The sequence below is a fragment of the Tachysurus fulvidraco genome, chromosome 17, assembly GCF_022655615.1.
Source record: "Tachysurus fulvidraco isolate hzauxx_2018 chromosome 17, HZAU_PFXX_2.0, whole genome shotgun sequence".
NCBI lineage: Eukaryota > Metazoa > Chordata > Actinopteri > Siluriformes > Bagridae > Tachysurus > Tachysurus fulvidraco.
In genome coordinates, this window is record NC_062534.1 from 20,841,039 (window position 1) to 20,855,414 (window position 14,376).

Consider the following 14,376-nt stretch of genomic DNA (forward strand, 5'->3'; position numbering starts at 1 on the left):
TCCTAACGGGCATCTGAAATTACATCCACCTTCTGAAAACTTTTCTGGTTCCTAACTGATTGGCTCTCTCCTCCTTTGGTACCTGTTATTGGTGAGAATTTTTATAACACCATGAAAGAATGAGCTTTTGGAGGAGACGATATAATAACTGGGTATTTAAAAATAAATAAATAAATAAATCGGCTAAATTGTTTTTTTTCTAAAAAGTTTGTTGTAAACAAGACACCCCCCTCTCCCTCTCTCTCCCTCCCCCCCCCCCCCCCCCTCTCTCTCTCTCTTCCCCTCCCTCAGTCTCTCTCAGTAATCGAGGCTTGGTCATATTTTGTAGTAAAAAGTACCAGACTCTTCAGAAAAGTCCTGAGTTTGTGAGACGGCAAGGTCACATAAGAAGCAGCAGCTATAAGTGAACTGATGATTATTAATGAATGTGGGCGTGGTCTACTCCTGGAGATGAATGAGTACTAGGAGGACCCGGTGAAGATGAAAGCGAGTGGAAGAGATGAACACAAATAGCCTGATATTAATATTATATAGCACTTATATATAGAATCCCAGCTGTATCTTATACTGTGAGTATGTGTGTGTGTGTGTGTGTGTGTGTGTGTGTGTGTGTGTGTGTGTGTGTGTGTGTGTGTGTGTGTGTGTGTGTATCCTCCTGTGCTGTTTATATTTGCTCCAGATTTTCTTTCTGGAGTTCATATCCCCTCCTCCCTCAATGCATAATCTAACTCACAGTATCTGGGCATCACTCCCTCCAACACGGCTGAGCGCTCTCTCACTCCCTTCCTCGATCCCTCCCTCTCTCTCTCTTTCCTTCCCTCCCTCACTCCCTTTGCTCCCTCTCCTCACACAGACCCTGCTGTTCGCACCCAGTTGTGGTTGGATTTGTGGACTTTATGCTGCTTGTCAACGCTGGGATGCCGTTACTGAGCGTGTGAAAGTGCCTGCAGCTGTAGGTAAGTGCTGCTCTTTTTCTCCTCTTTTACCGCCACTCTTTCACCTTCCTTTCTACGTTTTGATGCGTTAGTTGGTTTTACAGCAAAATCACCATAGTGATCACTATGACGAAGACTCTGGGTACTGTATCAGTGCCTACACTTTGACATGTTCGCCCATCACTCAGAACCGATCGAGGTCGAGCAGCTTGTGTACTTTTCTCCATATGTAGTTTGTGAAGCTACAAAAACTCCCCTTCTTTCTCCCAATGGCAAATTGCAACGATGCAAAAGTCCAGTGCATTTTATTATACATCCATATACTAACAATATACTGCTGTGAAGCATGTTTCAGGTTTATAATTCCTTTTTTTTCTGGGAATAAATTGCATTGTGGAGTCTTTAGGACTTTAACAATATGCAGTATTTCTATTATTATTATCAAATTGTTTTGGAGTCTTTTAGTTTTTCCTATTTACTGATTCATTAAATCTGTTCAATAATAATCCATGTGGCGGCTTTAAAAATGTAAAACAATAAGAAAAAATCTAAAAATAGTATAAATACTTCTCTTTAAACATTTAAACAATTTTTTTTATTGATCTGAAAATGTAGTAAAAACTTTCTTCCCTTATTTTTTATTATTTTTTTTTGCATAGTTTATTGCAAATAGATACCAAATTATTAGAAAAAATCAATAAAATCAGATAAAACATTATAAGCTTTCAGCTGACTCTCAGTCCTAGTACATACAGTAAAAATCTTATGAAATATGATCTGGACTAGATGTAGTATCTGTAGAATATGTTGTATTGTAATCTATTTTTGCTTGGAAAGCTCTTTATTTGTTTTTAAACCTAGTTTGAATTGTGGGGTTTTTTGTGTATTCTCTGGATCCATATTTTGCCTTATTTACTTTCTTCTCCTCAGGGACTCAGGCGAAATGAGTATCCTGCTGTGGTGAGGATGTGGAAACTAATTTAATACCAATTCAGTGATGTTGCAAGATAAATTGATTAAATCGCAGATAAGGTTTTTAATCTGCTTACACGGCACAACCCACTGAGAAAGCTCTTTAAAGACATTTATTTACCTTTTTTGTTGCTTTATTATTATTGCTGCTGCTACTATGTTAAATGACCATTTAGCATGATGAGTCTACCTTTATTTAACTATTTCTAGAGGTTATATAAAGCATCATAAAGGTTTATAACGCATCGTCAAGGCTTATTATGTGTCAGTGCAGTGTTTATGTGGTAAGTCAAAAAAAAATCAGATCATTCGACTCTCAGTAAGTGACCTAGATTTTGATTTCCTTTAACAGAGGCCCAACTATATACCGTTTATTATTAATAAACCAACGCATGCCTGTAATTAACACTGCGTTCATTTAACACTGTAGATTTTATATATTGCCACCAGCCCTCAGCAATAATACTAGGGATTACAGATACTGTATATAAATATATAAGTTTTTTACAATTTAGAATTCAGAATAAAATATAATTTTTTAGAATGACATTATATCTATCTATCTATCTATCTATCTATCTATCTATCTATCTATCTATCTATCTATCTATCTATCTATCTATCTATCTATCTATCTATCTATCTATATATATTCAGTGATTTAATTAGCTGGTTCTTAAACCTAAAATCAGAATGTCATGTCCTGTTATTAAACATTTGAATGTGTTGTTATAGTTTATACCACAGTGCTAATGAAGTCTCGATTCTGATTGGTCGGAAAGCGTTCATTTTTTTTTTTTAAATAAGCAACTTAGACAGCTGACAAACCAGACGTTCTTAATTCATCACAAGCATAAACAGAGAACTAATGTGACTCACGATATCTTGTGTCCAATATCAATACCTCGTCTGCGTCCCACGTTTTCCTGCCACTCCTGTGGAAACGAGTGACGTCATCATCACACAGGTTACTTTACTGAATACGAGCTGCGTACAAAATTCACAGGAATCGTGTCACAATACCAGAGCACCCAATGTCACATCACCTCCTAGCAGTAATCTCAGGTTCAGTAACTTTACGCTTATTACAAATTTCCTTAAAAAAATCCAACCTCTCCTTATGGAAAATGTCACCATATATAGAAAATGTTTACACATACTTTACTTGCTTATGTTTATGAATAGGCTTAGGCAAGGTTTCCTTCTGAACTGTTGCTATATAAACCAATATAGAATAAAAAAAAATTAAGCTAAAAAATTAACAAATAAATAAATCAATACCTTCAGATTCAAGACTTCAATCCTGCTGTGGTATAAAAAATAATTATTGGAATATCGCTTGGTATATTTCAAACGATGTAACAGAAACAAAAATGCTAATCTGCTGTATAGGATGTTGAAACCTTTAAACCTTTTAGTAGTAGGATAAATGAAAAGCGTGATCAGAATTAATATGAACATAAAGCTATACATGAAGGTTAAACAAGGCAGGTTTAATGGATGTGATATGTAAATAAGGAGCCGAGCAAACTCGAACTGCTCTTCCCAGCTCTTGAGTTCCTTCAAGGTTTCTTCCTAGGTGTTCAGTTCAATCCATTATAGCTCACTGCATCATTTGAAGAAGGTGAATCCCACAATTTAAAGCCTCCTCTTCATCCTCACAAAAACACCAGGATTGCTAGTACACACAGAGTTCACATCATAAACCTGTTCATATGAAAGCTAATCCAGGTGATCGATACTCAATTTTGCAGACATCGCAGTTGATAAATGATAAATGCATTTCATCTGATGTTGACATTCAGATGATAAATGACTGTATATAAATCAATGGCTGAAGTATCTTCCTTGCACCTTTTGGAGAGACGTTTGTGTTTGTGAAACCTTCGGCTTTCTTTCTGTCTCTGTTACGTACAGTAGCACGGCTTTGATAGTGATGGATGCAATTCTCTTAAGGGTTTTGGTTCTTTTGAAACTGGTCTTTTGCACACACTGGTCATGTGATCATGTTCTGTTATGGAGAGCCATTGAGATCTAATATATTTTTATTCGAATAAAATAGAAGCCTTTATGTTGTCACATATACATTACAGAACAGTGAAATTCTTTCTTCGTATATACCAACTTTTGAGGTTGGGGTCAGAGCACAGGTCAGCTATGATGGAGGACAAATGAAGCAGAGAGGGTTAAGGGGCCTTGTTCAGGGGCCCAACAGGGCTTTAACCCTGACCCTTCAATCAAAAACCTAGAGCCTTCAGCGCTTAAGCCACCACTGCCCCAATTTCAATTTCAATTAAAATTTGTAATTTTCAATTTTCCCACTGCTCCAATTTCAATTTAAAATTTTACATTTTTTAAATTGTCCAACGTTCCCCATGTTTTTTTTTAAAAGAGCTCTTTGGGAGCCTTCAAAAAGCGCCAAAGTCTGCAGAAAACTGCCATTTTAACCGACTTTGGAGCTCTATTTCTGCATCATGGTTATCGATTGATTTCCACTTAAAAATAAAAGTAATCTAAATTTTATGAAGAATTTACACATTTTATTTACTTGTTTTTTAGATTTGCAGAACCTTCATTACATTTTGTTTATAATATTACAAACTCAACTGTTTTGATTTGTCTAGTATAGACGAAAAAAAAAATTTTAATTATTCTTCGTTCAAATTTCGTCCAGAATATTTTGAGCTTCGCATGAGACTGAAATAGCGAGCAGTATGTATTTAGCTTTTTATACGGTACATGGGAACTACTTGACAATATAACCTCCTGTGTGAAATTGCACTGAAGTTTTCCAACTGCATTTGACTCTCTTGGTATCCCAGAGGGCTGCACAACATGTTGGAAAATTGATGCTTGGTCTTTTTAAGAGACTAGTTTTTAGGTCAGCATTATACCGACACACCGTATTATGCAGACTCTGTTTCTTTCTCCTTCCTCCTTCTTGGGATGTGGGTCTCCTGGGCTTTCTGAGCTGTGACTCCATAGCAACGAAGAAGACAAATGCCACCGGTGACATCTCGGAGTGTAATCAGAGTCACATTGCATTGTGCCGCAATGTTAAGCCTCTGGAGTTCAAAGACATTTTAATTGGGTTTCTAGCCACCTGGAAATGTTGTGCCCATTTTCAATTTGTCTGTAAGAAAACAAAAATGGAGCAGACGGAACTTCAAAAAGCACTGACATTTTGTAAGATTATGCATGATTTAAAAAAAAAATTAATAATAAGAGAAATGGTGGATGATGTTTGTAATACTCTTTATGTGTCTTTTTGCATTCGATGCCATAGTATATGGATGTCAGATACAAGAGAATAATCAAGAAACATGCACAGTTTAGTATCCCCGAGTACTCTCAACCCCAGTGGTCTCAAGACCAATGATGAGAACTGGAAGAAGATAAAACACAACTAGATTAGGAAAGTCACAACTTTATAATGCATGGAGCTATAGACGGAGCTACAGTATAGACGTATAGTAGATACATGCAAAAACAAAGGGCTACAAGAGGAAAAGAAAAAAGCAGCAAAAAGGGATGACACATTAATAGATACTGTAGTAGATAAGCGACATACTAATAGAGAGAAGCATGAAAATGAAAAGAGAAAAAGACACATAAATAAATAGATAGATAGATAGATAGATAGATAGATAGATAGATAGATAGATAGATAGATAGATAGATAGATAGATAGATAGATAGATAGATAGATAGATAGATAGATAGATAACTGAATTACATCAAATCAGAAGAAGAAACAAATTTGTGCACAGATCACAGTACAGTAGGTTTACTTATCGGTACGTGGATAATTTACAAAAATTAGAAAAAGTAACATAAACTACGGAGAAATCATTGGAAGAAAAAAAATCAGATACAACCAAGAGAATCAACATGAAGAGTGCTTTCATTTCTTTCTGACTGTGGCGTTTTATTATGTTTCATTATTTCTTTCAACATGGCCTCCTCAGCTTCTCCTCAGGGCTACAAAGAGAGGAGCGTGTAACCGAGAGTGGATCCTCCTACTGACTGCTAGAACAGTGTCAGTTAACTGGTACCTCTCCATTTACATGAGACGTATCCTGTCAAATATTTACACCATCGTAGCAGCTCGCTAACCAGCTAGCATGCTAAGCATACATTTACATACATACAGTAATGCGTTTTCCAGCTGTCATGTACAGATAACGTAGCTAGCGACAAGGCTGGAATCACCTGAAAAGAAAATGTCATGTTTTGTATATTTTATGTACAGTAATCGTAGCCTGTGAGTCTAAATGCAGTTACAGTGAAAGTGCTAATAAGCCGTGCCCTTCCTCTTAATTAACCCTACTGCCTTTGTTGAAAAGATGTTTGATTAATGAGCTGCCTTTTAGTACAGAGTGGTAGCTCAGCTTTGGCTAGGAAGGCGTGCAGTAATTGCAATCATTTCTGGACCAGAAAAAAAATCTTCATTTGCCTCAAATGAAAAAACTAGTGAGATCCACTTGATGGCAAAATTAAAAATTCAAGGCTTTTTTTTAAGTTGTGCTGAAATTCTATTCTTTTATACAGTAGGTCTAGAAACATGTTTACAAATTACAGACAGCAACCTTTAAGCAAATTCTATATTAATAGTCAGAATATTGGGTGTCTCTCAGGGTAAATACCAAACCCAAATACAGGGATAGCAAAATGGACACGATTTATTGTCAAAATCAAATGACAGCCCAAACTGGACCCTCATGATTGTTTGAGATTTAGCTATGGATCGATTTAGGAACACACAGAACAGACTGACTCGATGAATGATCTGTGATGATGGATGTGATAGTGTGCGAAACACAAAGTGCTGACGTCTGTCATTACAGTTACGATGTAAACAACAGAGACGTCATTATTAATTTGCTGCTGCAGAACAACCTCTGAAACTGAGTGTGTTCAATTAATGAGTGTTTTTAATGTGTTTTTTTTTTATTTTTACTTTATGTGCTTCATATTGGCTTTTAGCAGACCCAGCTCCATGTACTGTACTCAACCCCTTATTTGAACTCTTTGCACAGGAAAGTGTTCTCTCAAGTGGTTATCGCAATTAATGCTGTTCTTATTTATCCGGGGAGGAATTTTTTTTTTTTTTTTTTTTTTTAGATACGATGTTATGATTAACTTTTTTTTTTTTTTTTGGGTGGGGGGATTTGAACCAGAGCTCTACCAGTTTTGCTTCCATTTTGCCTCACTGCAGTTCCAGCTCGATGTGAAGATTCCCTCCAGCCATACACAGATCTCTAATAATTACCACAACAGGACAGGCAGCACTTGTCCCTCAGGGGGAAGAAGGGACTTTTCCTCTGCTGCAGAGTCCACTTTCTAGGCTTGGCTGATTGATGAACCTACAGGACAGACAATCAGTGACACACACACACACACACACACACACACACACACACACACACACACACACACACACACACACACACACACACAGACACACACACACACACACACATACTCACACACACACAAAAGGCTTCAAAGTTTTGACTTTTCCTCTCAGCTTCTCTGAGCAGTTATTTCAATTTTACAGCTTTTAAAGACTGTTTTTTTGCTTTACATTCATTTTAAATGGCTAAGAACTAATTACAAGAGATTAGTAAGAGCCATAAATTGATCATGTATTATCAAAGATGGATCAGCGATGAGGGAAAAAGATGCCTCATGATCAAAAGCTGAATAAAGCTCACCAGAGAATAGCATTAAATCGCCATGAACAAATTTCAGATAAATCAGGGTTAAAGACTAAATTGTTTGATATGCTTTTCTTTTTAAGCTGTGAATATGCAAAAGAAAAACAACCCCATGTCTTCTGCCACGTAAACTCTGCCTCTTCCTGAAAAATGATGCTTTTTCAAAAATCAATAGACTGGTCTTCATATTCATTTTGTGTATATATGAACATGCTGCTTCCTGTGGTATTCTTTACTTCCTGTACAGCGTTTGTGAAAATAACTCAGTATTTCTGAGGTCAGGGTGTCAGAGTTTTACTGTATGTCCTGCCTGCAGTGTGGGGAAGCTGCAGGACGACAATGATGAATGTGATGATGATGATGATGATGATGGTGATGATGATGATGATGATGATGATGATGATGATGATGATGTGATGATGATGATGATGATGATGATTGTGATGATGGTGAAAATGATGGTGATGATAATGATGATGGTGATGACGATGGTGATGATGAAGGTAGTTATGGTGAGGATGATGATGATGAAGGTGATGATGCTGATGCTGATGATGTGATGATGATGTGATGCTGATGATGATGATGATGATGATTGTGATGATGATGATGATGATGATGATGATAATGATGACGCTGATGATGATGAAGGTGATGATAATGATGATGAAGTTGCTGATGATGATTTTGCGTTTCAGTCGTGCTGCTTCAGTGTTGCTTTGTGTTAGAGTTTGGAAATTTCTCTTTTCTGTCCTATTTTAAAGCTGCAGTATGTTGGTCTGAATTCACCTGGGGAAAGGCAAGCACACACAGATCCAGGCCAAGCAACCGTCTCTCTCTCTCTCTCTCTCTCTCTCTCTCTCTCTCTCTCTCTCTCTCTCTCTCTCTCTCTCTCTCTCTCTCTCTCTCTCTCTCTCTTTCTTTCTTTCTTTTTTTGCCCCTTATCGTGCATGGATTTCAATTTGATGTACTTTATTGACAAGTCCATTTTAAATGCAGTGTTACTGAGCATTTATATCTCTACTGTGATAATGCTCTCTCTCTCTCTCTCTCTCTCTCTCTCTCTCTCTCTCTCTCTCTCTCTCTCTCTCTCATCTTTTGCTCTCTTTACATCTCAGTCTCTGTTCTTTTCATTCTCTCTGTCTTTCTCCATCTTTGTCCCCTTTTCTATCTACAGTATCTGTGCCAGTCTGTGTGTCTCATCTAAGTTTTTCTTTCCTTCCAATCTCTCTACGCTTGTCAATCTGTCCGACTCTTTCTCTCTCTCTCTCTCTCTCCCTCTCTTTCTCACAAACACTCTTTCTCTCGCTCTCTCATCCCAAACATCTCTCTGCGTCCATCTCCGCTCATCTGTCTGTTGTGTACTTCTCTCTGTCCTCCTTTTCTTAGCGTTTTGTTCCTCGCTAGATTTCCTCCTTCATCTCTCTCCTTCTTTCTGTGTGTTTATCTCTCTCTACATCTCTGCCTACCTTTCAATATTTATTCCACATACATTTTCATTTTCTTCTTTGTCTGTTCCTCTTTCTTTCCCTTTCATGCTCCTTTCTCTTTTCTTCTTCCCTGTACTTTGCTCACTGTTTGTGCATAAGTCTCTCTTCTGTTTCAGCCTCTCTCTCTCTCTCTCTCTCTCTCTCTCTCTCTCTCTCTCTCTCTCTCTCTCTCTCTCTCTCTCTCTCTCTCTCTCTCTCTTACACACACACACACACACACATTGTTCAGCCTGGTTTTTATAATCGTCCTTGGTTTCATTAGTGTTGTTCTTTCACTTCTGGCATTGTGTTTTATGAGGTTTTTAAACCTGTAATAATGTGAAGACATCTTCCCTATTGGATCTGCTGCGCTCTCAGTTCATGCCATAACTTGTTTATAAAATATTAAAGGTTCTCTGTGGTGGAGGGTTCAGCATCACTGACTGTTTCCTCACTGAGAATCTTCCTCCTCTGGATAGTGCTGTCAGAGAGAGCATGGCTTTCTGAAAACGACACGTTTCTGCCCTAGGGCTGTGTGTGTGTGTGTGTGTGTGTGTGTGTGTGTGTGTGTGTGTGTGTGTGTGTGTGTGTGTGTGTGTGTGTGTGTGTGTGTGTGTGTTCGTGTGTGTATGTGTGTATTTTTTTACATTTTCGTGTGTGTTTGTGTGAGTGTGTTTATTTTAAGTGTGTGAGTGTGTGTGTGTGTTTGTGTGCGTATGTGCATGTGTGTGTTCGTGTGTGTGTGTATGTGTGTATTTTTTTGTGTTTTCATGTGTGTGTATGTGTGTGTGTTTGTGTGAGTGTGTGTTTATTTTAAGTGTGTTCGTGTGTGTGGGTGTGTGTGTGTGTTTGTCTGCCCGTGTGTGTATACAGTATGTATGTGTGTGTGTGTGTGTGTGTGTGTGCATGCGTGCGAGCGTGCGTGTGTGTGTGTGTGTGTGTGTGTGTGTGTGTGTGTGTGTGTGTGTGTGTGTGTGAGTGTGTGTTTTTGGCTGGAGCTGGCCACTTTCTTTGTGGCACTGCTTTAGGAAATTAAATCTGATGTGTTTTGTATTTATATCTGTTAAAAAAATTTTAAATCGTTTTTTATATTAAATATGTTGATGTTTGCCTTTTTTTCATTTTTGGCTCCTTGAATGACCTTTTTTTCCCCTGAACATTTTATTGACACCTACAGAATCAGCAGGATTCTCTACAACAACAAAAAAATCACATACAGTATACGAAGCATCACACTCTGCTCTGTCAGGGTATAGAGTGACACTTTACAAGTACCCACGGCACATTTTTAGATAATATCTGCTTCTCGTGAGTCTGCGAAAGCACTGTAGGCTCCATGGGGTAACGGCAGTATCAGCGGTTGCTAAGCAATGATTGAAGGGTCAAGAAAATAAAGTAGCGATCACTGTTTTTGTCACAATTGACTATTTCTTGTCAAAGAAGCGAGACACGAACACCAAAACATGAGAACTGTTTATATAGAGCTCTCTAAGTTTTCAACTCATCACTGATAATGTGTTAAGCTGAAGTTTAAGGTTTTTTTTTTGTGGAATGATTGTTAAATAAGACATAAAGACACACACACAAAAAAAACAGAAAACAAGCACGTTATTAGATGACAATAGCAAGTCAAAATAAAACTAATAGAGTTAGAATGGGATTCATTGTGAATTCGATTCAGAGTCAACTGATGAATGATCTTAATGAAGCATTTCTTTGGAAGTTTTGTTCATTTTTTTCTTTTGTTTGTTTGTTTGTTTTTAATTAAAAACACAAAAATATGATAAGATATGATAAAATATTGAGATAAAAATAAAAGAATTTGAAACAGAGGGTTTGTAGTGCAGTAATTAGCAGAGTTTCCTGTATTTTCTGACAATCCGATTCCAGAGGAAATTAACAGTCGCATTTGTAGCTTCTCTTGTGTGCAATTGTTAGCATTCTCTGATTTTATTAAAAGTAGATTAAAGTGTTTGATTTGTTATAATGTGAATAATTTAAAAAAGAAACAAAATGAAAGGATTCATCTCTAATTTCAATCAGATCCCCTTGTTTGCAAAACGCAGGTGATTTCAGTGTCAATCATTTCCTATTTCTACATTCTGATCATTCTCTGACTTCTCATGTGAGTTTGTCTTTCTTTGATTATCCTGTTGTTGACTTAATTTGTCTCTTTATCTTTAAACTGAGCAAACGTTGTCATTTGTTCCTTTTTATTATTTAATGCCTTTGTATAATTTGAATTCAACTGGAACCTCAGCGTATATTAGGGCTTGAAATTCCATTTCCAATAGTGTTTGCACATTTATTAGTTTAACTATTTAGTATTTATAAATATTTTCATTTTCATGTTAGTCACATCACATTAAACACGGATGATGACATTTTGTGCCACTTTTTAAGCAAAGAAATAGAAGAAGGCAATATCAGACGTTTGTCATTAGCTTTTATCTTTTAATTTTTTGATCCGTATTGAAGCTTTCGTCTTTCTGACATTTACTTCAATATTTCATATTCATCAAGTGGTCTGGGATTCATTGTTAACACATCTTTAGGCAGAAATAGCCCTCTGTTACACAGGATTTCAGGGAATCTGGAGTCTATCCCCAGGGACTTGTGGCACAATGAGATGGACATTTTGTATGTGGCTCCAATCACAAACACAATCACACGTCTGCGGAAAATTTAAAGATGTCAGGAAAGAGGTGCTTTCACAGGAACAAAATTCCAGACCCAAATGCAGAGATGGCAAAACTACAAACACATGAAAACACTGGCAGGAAAAACAGATGACTGAGATAAATAAAATAACAAAATTAAGACAAAAGCAATAACAAAACACCAGTAGCCGAAAAGCAGATGACAAAAACAGGAGACAAAAGACAAGGACTCGTGCAAACAAAAACTCATGCAAAACAACAGGTATAAATAGGGGAGGTAATTGGTGAAACATGAAGAGCAAGCATGTGGGGTCAGTGTTGACACACATGAGCATAAAACCTAAACAAATATGTGTGGCACAAAATATACACGCCCCCTAGTGTCTCAGCAAGGAATTGTCTAAGCCATCATGACAACATATCAATCAACCTACAGTGAATGTCTTTGGACTGCAGAAGGAGACCAGAGAACCCGAGGAAACCCCTGAAGCACAGGGAGAACATGCAAGCTTTATACACACAGATTTGTGTTCACTGGGGTTTGGTATTTCAGGAAGCTCCAGTCAGACTCATTTACGTGGCATCATGACTGCAGTTTTATAAGAATCAGATTTCCACCATTACTTTGTGAATGTAATAATAAAACTATGTGTGGGTCTGAATGGTGAAGTCAACCAGTCACGTGTGCGTGGTTGTGTGTGCAGTGGAAAGCTGGAAAGCTGACTGTTTAGTCTTGTTTTTGGTTTTGTTTAAAAAAACATTATCAATGAGACAAAATATAGAGTTTGGAACATTCATCTTGATCTGCTGTTTTGTCTGGGTACATTTCAGTCAAAACAAAACTGGCTCTGAAGTCTGGTAGCTGACCATAAAATGAAGAGTCAATACCCCCCACCCCCCAAAACCCCACCCCACACACACACACACACAACCTCCTAACATCATCCTCAAGCATTCCCAATTAACTGCGTTGCCCTTGACCCCCCATGATGCAGAAGTGTAGAAACAGCCTTGTTGTTCACCTGGCCCCAAAGACGAACACATCCTTCTGTTGTTCAGAGGTTAAGCCCAGTCTTTCACCCAAGCGCCAGCTGAATGCAGCCATGAAAAGATGAAACAGAAATTTGGAAATTCTTCAGCACAGAAATTTAAGCAGGATGAAACTCCCCACAGCCCTAACCCCTCCATGTTGTGCATGAAATATTCCTTCCCAGTAGCAAACCCTTTTATCCAGCACAGCTTAAACAGAATCTTATCCATGCACAGAGCTATGGAGTTGCTCCAAGTCCTAACATTGGATCTCTGACAGTTTTAAACCACAGAGAATTAGCCACTGAACTATCAGCTCTCACCATGCAATTGCAAGGCAGAATATGTATTTAACTCCGTGGGCATTGACCTAAAATATTTTAATTTTTTTGCATTTGTTATGTCTCTGAAATGTCAGTTCTTACTTTTTATGTCAAAAATTGAAAATAAAAACTTTAATTCAAGATAATAGAGCATAAAGTATTTTGCTGTAGAAGAAAATAAAAATAATAATGAATATAGAATATAGATTTTGATTATCGATTTTTTAGAATATAGATTTTGCATTTAAATTCAAATTAACAAAATGATTAAAGACTGATTGAAGACTTGATCTAGTGACTCATGGATTGTATCTTAGATACATGAATCCCTTAAAAATCTAAAAATACAGAAGAGCTTTTCCTACTGCGCTTAACTCCAGGTTTTTGTTGTACTAAACTTTGCTTTTTATCCTGTTAGCAAAAAAATTCACACTTGCAATTTAGAAGCAGTGTTACAGTAGTTAACAGAATAGAGGCATAGAAACATAAAATTTTGTACATATACATTACTGCAGAGTGAAATTTTGATTGGGGGGTTGGGGTCAAAGACAATGCAGTGCACCCGATGCAAAGAGAGTTAAGGGACTTGCTAAAGTGCCCAACAGTGGCAGCTTGGCAATGCTGGGGCTTGAACCGTGATCCTCCGTTCAACAACCCAGAGCCTTAACCACTTGACCATCACTGCCCAGTTAGCTGATTAGTTTGTTAGTTGTTAATGCTACAGTTGCAATAGCAAACATTAAGTCACAGTCGGTGGGGGGCATGGTGGCTTAGTGGGTAGCACGTTTGCCTCACACCTCCAGGGTCGGGGTTCGATTCCCGCCTCTGCCTTGTGTGTGCGGAGTTTGCATGTTCTCCCCGTGCCTCGGGGTTTCCTCCGGGTACTCCGGTTTCCTCCCCCGGTCCAAAGACATGCATGGTAGGTTGATTGATAGTTCAGATAAAGCGGTAGAAAATGAGAGAGAGAGAGAGAAGTTGCAGTCGCAATAGCAAACATTAAGACATGTTTTAAGAATGTACAGTCTGAAAGATCAGATTATGAAGGGCCAGGATTAACTATCAACCCTTGAATGATCTGGGGCTATTAAAAATCTAATGGAGACAAGTTTGTCCAAGCATCAAATTGTCCTTTATTGGAAAAAAATTCAAATTTATGTTAGCTGACAGAAACGAAACCGTTTTTGTAGCCCACTAGCCATACCTCAAACATGAGATACTTTTCTAGTATCTAGCCATACCTCAAACATGAGATACTATTAAGAGTGCTT

The 14,376-nt window shown here is 37.6% G+C and overlaps 1 protein-coding gene across 4 annotated transcripts in view; it reads left to right on the plus strand.

The window, feature by feature from the left end:
• Positions 1-810: 810 nt before the first annotated feature.
• shank2b (SH3 and multiple ankyrin repeat domains 2b) overlaps positions 811-14,376 on the plus strand; it is a 170,223-nt gene continuing 156,657 nt past the window's right edge. For all 4 annotated transcript variants that reach the window (XM_027135613.2, XM_047802388.1, XM_047802389.1 and 1 more), the window contains exon 1: positions 811-956. The gene's annotated coding sequence lies outside the window, so the exon portion shown is untranslated. The remainder of the gene's footprint in view (positions 957-14,376) is intronic.